The following is a 4,451-nucleotide window of genomic DNA, read 5'->3' on the forward strand; positions in this document are numbered from 1 at the left end:
GCAGATAGAAACTTTCCTTGCTTTCACACAATAACGATTGTTAAGATTTTTCTCAAATGTGTTCTTTTCAATTTCAAGACTTGATCCCCACCAGAGAAAAGCACATTTTGAGTTTTTCAAACCAAAGGGGCCTAGTACACACAATTTTTCAGTGCTTTGATTGTAACAAAATTAACCTGGCACAATCAACCTCCCACTCTGGCAAGAGCAGCGCTGTGGGAGGTCGTAAGAGCCCTGGGGGAGCAGTCAGGCTCCCAGAAGAGAGGCATACACATGAGCGAGCACACCCTCACACCCCTCATTGCTCCTCCAAGCTCACAAGTTAAAGACAGAATCCACATTTTTCTCTCTGAGAATAGAAAGTAAGTTTAAGTATTTCTATATGTACTCCTTTACGTGGAGTCTTGCTCATGGTATTTTCTTGCAGAAGAACAAAGCACTCATACTTCTGGGAGACAGGATGAAAAGAAATGCCACAAGGCTGAGGCTAAGGGACTGAGATTTTTGCCTGTTTGCTCCAAAAGTACAAATGCTCCTCTCCTGGGTAAATACGAAACAAAATATTTAAACAAGTAAGTTCAGAGCCTTATAAACCAAATCTAAGGTATAATTTACCAAGACCTAGAATAAATGATTAAAATTTGAGATGCTAATAGAGTCAAAATTTTTTTTTAAAGATGAAGCAATAGAAAGCACCACCTTTTCTAACATCATAGTCAACCACAGGATTAAGGCAATCAGTTATAATCCAAGCCAGGCCAAATACTTGCTTTTACCTAAATTATCTATCTCTTTGATTATCATCAAGGGTCACTGCCTCAGTTTTCAACTTGGCTTGGTTTATTAGCATTGGAGGAATAAGGCCAGACCTAAAGGTTTTCACATAAGCCAAAAAAGAAAAAAAAAAAAAAAATCACTGAACTCCTCTTATAGTAAAGAAAGTGCTATGTATGTATAGGATAATTTAGTAGTAACAAAGAAACAGTACTTGACCCACTAAGACATTTTAGAGTAAACAGACATAATTAAGATAAACTCTTAAACCAGGTACTGAAATTATGAGTGAAGAAATAAAACTAGAAGTTCTTGTGGGAATGCTTCAAGAGTTCATGGTCACAGTTGCCAGAAGTTGGGGGCAGAGGACCTGTGAGCGTAATCTGAGAACTCTTACTAGCATTATCTTCCTCTTTTTTAACTCAAAAGAAAATTGGCGGCTCTTGACCTCCTTTGTAGAAAATATTTTTTTAATTTGTTTAATTTTAATTGTAGTTCATTGTCTGAGGCTGTAAGGAATGTGATCTTCTCAGAGGAAAACCAAGCATTAGGAAGTCACCAACTGACAGCCTCGACCCTCTCAACTTTCCTGGTTCTCTGCTTGGAACAGCACGACTTTCTATCGTGAACTCTTGAGAACATTGCTGACCCCTTGTGTTTTGAGGCCCCTTCAGCATTAGTCTCTCCACTCTGCTATTAGTGTGAGCAGGGAGAGGGCTTTCTAAAAGAAAGCGAGTGAGGATGTCAAAAGGCCATTTTCCAGGGGGATATCTAGTACAGCCATATTTCTAACCTGCTTTTTGCAACTTAATGAAAATATTAAATACTAGTTTCTCCGGTTTCTAAATCTTTTTAATTCCAGGGCCACACAGGCTGAAAGCAATTACAGCTTGTTCATGGGGGTCTGTGGGAATGCTGACAGTTTTAATTTACATATTAATGCTGGAAAACATTTTGAGAGGCAAAGAAGAGCGTTCTTTGGTCATAGTAATGAATAGAATAAGGAAAAAATAGACAGGAAAGTGGCTGAAAAGCTCTAGGCAAAATGGTCTGGGTTTATTTTTTTCTGTAATAATTTCAAACTATCCATCATTCACTGTAATAAGATACTATTCCAATGGCGGATTTGCAGAGTCTTTTATTTTGCCTAAGATGACCGTTCTTTGGCTGAGTGTCTTCAATAAAAGACCTAACAACCAAAGTTAACAATCCATCTGTCCCAGCTCCAGCTCTGTCCTGGGAACAACTCATTCTATTGCTTGCTTTTTCCCTCTATCGCCCACCTAGAATACCTAACTTACCACTCACAGGATAAAAACAAAACAAAACATTGAAACATAGGTATTTCTTTAAATTACTAGATTTCATTAAACAGCTCAGTTAGACACTTGATCATTGAAATTTATTTCTGCTGCAACCCCAGTTCTTTGAAAAACGCAGGAATTCTTTTCATTAAAATACTAGCTTGACCCAAGGATGTCAAATAATCAGCTGCCTTAGCATTAGTTATTGCTGTCTGAGACCTCCCAAGAGGTCTAAAAAACTGGAGAATTAAGGATAGCAAAATGTGAACAGAAACATAGTTTATGTCATTTAATAACTATAGTTGTATACTTTTCAAATTATTCACGTTTCAAATAATTTTTCTGAATTAAATATCGAATTCGAGAAACAAAATATATCATATGGCCCTTGAAAGAACTGTTAAATGGTGGACTACCTCTAATGCAAAACTTTCTATATTAAGGAAGAGAGAGGAATGCATAGTAATCCAATGTAGTAGGTAGCTCCTGTTATCCCCACTGAATAGAAGAGGAAAATGAGGCTCAAAAGGTTTAAGTAACCTACCAAAGGTCACACGGCCACAGCTGACAGCGTCTTGCTAGGCATGGTAAACTTGGCCACTTTGAAAGGAAGATTAATTTTAAATTGAGTACTTGTTATTACTTATAAAATGAACACATTAATATAATTAATAACAAAATATTTCATTGAGGTTAGTCTTAGAGAAAGTTTCGGGGGAAAAATGAAGAACTTCAGATTCATCTAGGCCCCTCTCAAACATGAAATATTGCTGATTTTCCTTGTCCTACTACTACTGGAAGGGGAGGGGGAATCCTGCTATGGCTTAAAACAAAAACAAACCCCAGCAACTCCATACCTAGGTATGGACCCAAAAGAATTGAAAGCAGGTATTTAAACAAATGCTTATGCACAAATGTTCATAATAGCAGCACTGCTCACAACAGACAAAAAGTAGAAAAAGCCCAAATGTTCATCAAGAGATAAATGGATAAACACAATGTGGTATCCATGCAATGGAGTATTTTCAGCCATTAAAATGAATGAAGTACTGATATATGCTACAATGCGGATTAAGCGCAAAAATATTATGCTAAGTGAAAGAAGCCAGACACACAAAAAATCACGTACTATATGATTATGTTTATATGAAATATCCGGAATAGGTTAAGTCCAGAGACAGAAAGTAGATTAGTGGTTGCTGGAGGGCTGGGAGGAGGAGGGAATGACTGCTTAACTAAGTATGGGGTCTATTTTAGGGGTGAGGAAATGTCTTGGAACTAGATAATGGTGGTAGTTGTACAACACTGTGAATGGACTGAATGCCACTGAACTGCACACTTTAAAGTGGTAAATTTTATGTCATGTGAATTTCACTTTGATTATAAAAATAATGAAATAGTGACTGACCACAAAGCCCTAGATGAATAGCAAATAATTTGCTTTTTCTTAGTTTGCCACAATTTAATGATTTTGCCCATAATAAACCAATATATAAAAAGTTACCCATTAAAAGTTCTAACTAAGGCATTAATGTAGCTGAGGTCCCCTAATTTGTCAAGTTGGCAGAGCACCTAGTAGAGTTTACAGTATACAAGAAGCTTTAAAAATGTTTTTAATTTGCATAAAGTGCAAAGAAAAAGAATACTGAGAAAAACATGAAAGAATATTAAGTGGCCAGAGCCTAGGAAATAAGCTAACATATGGGCGTATAGGGAAGTCTACCTATTTGAGTATACAGAGAGAGGTAAACACTCAGGGGAGAAACCAGCTTTTCCTCACAACTCGTGTTTCTCCAAAAACTGAAGAGTAAATAGTAGTTTACAGTCCCCACCCTCTGGGTTTCGGCAAAGAGGTCACACACGGGGAGGGCCTCTGGCTGCCACTTCCAATTGCTTCCCTGGTGAAACAACGCAGGAGGTTAAGTTACTTCAGGAGACTCTCAACAGGGCTCCCATTGTTCCAAGCTCAAAATTCAGGGACACAATGGCACCATTCATTCCGAGAGCTTACAGGCTGGGGAGAGGTCCCTCGGTGACAACTTTCTGTTGGGACTTTGAATTTTCATAAACACAGACTTGCACAAATATGTGTGAATTTTTTTTTTTTTAAAAAACAGCACAAAATAAAGGAATAAAATTCAATGGACACTAAACTGAGAATCAGGACACCCAAATCTTATCCCCAGCTCTCTGTCTCTAATGCCACTTCAAGCAAGTCACTTGCTATTTCTGAGCCTCACTTTCCTTGATTGTAAAATGAAAACGATTTCTAACATCACTCAGAACTCTAAAATTCTACAAATATAAGGTATGCTGATGTTGCCTACACTATTTACTCCAACAAGTGGGGATAAATTATGAGCAGAAAAGAAC

The sequence above is a fragment of the Camelus ferus genome, chromosome 13, assembly GCF_009834535.1.
Source record: "Camelus ferus isolate YT-003-E chromosome 13, BCGSAC_Cfer_1.0, whole genome shotgun sequence".
Lineage (NCBI taxonomy): Eukaryota > Metazoa > Chordata > Mammalia > Artiodactyla > Camelidae > Camelus > Camelus ferus.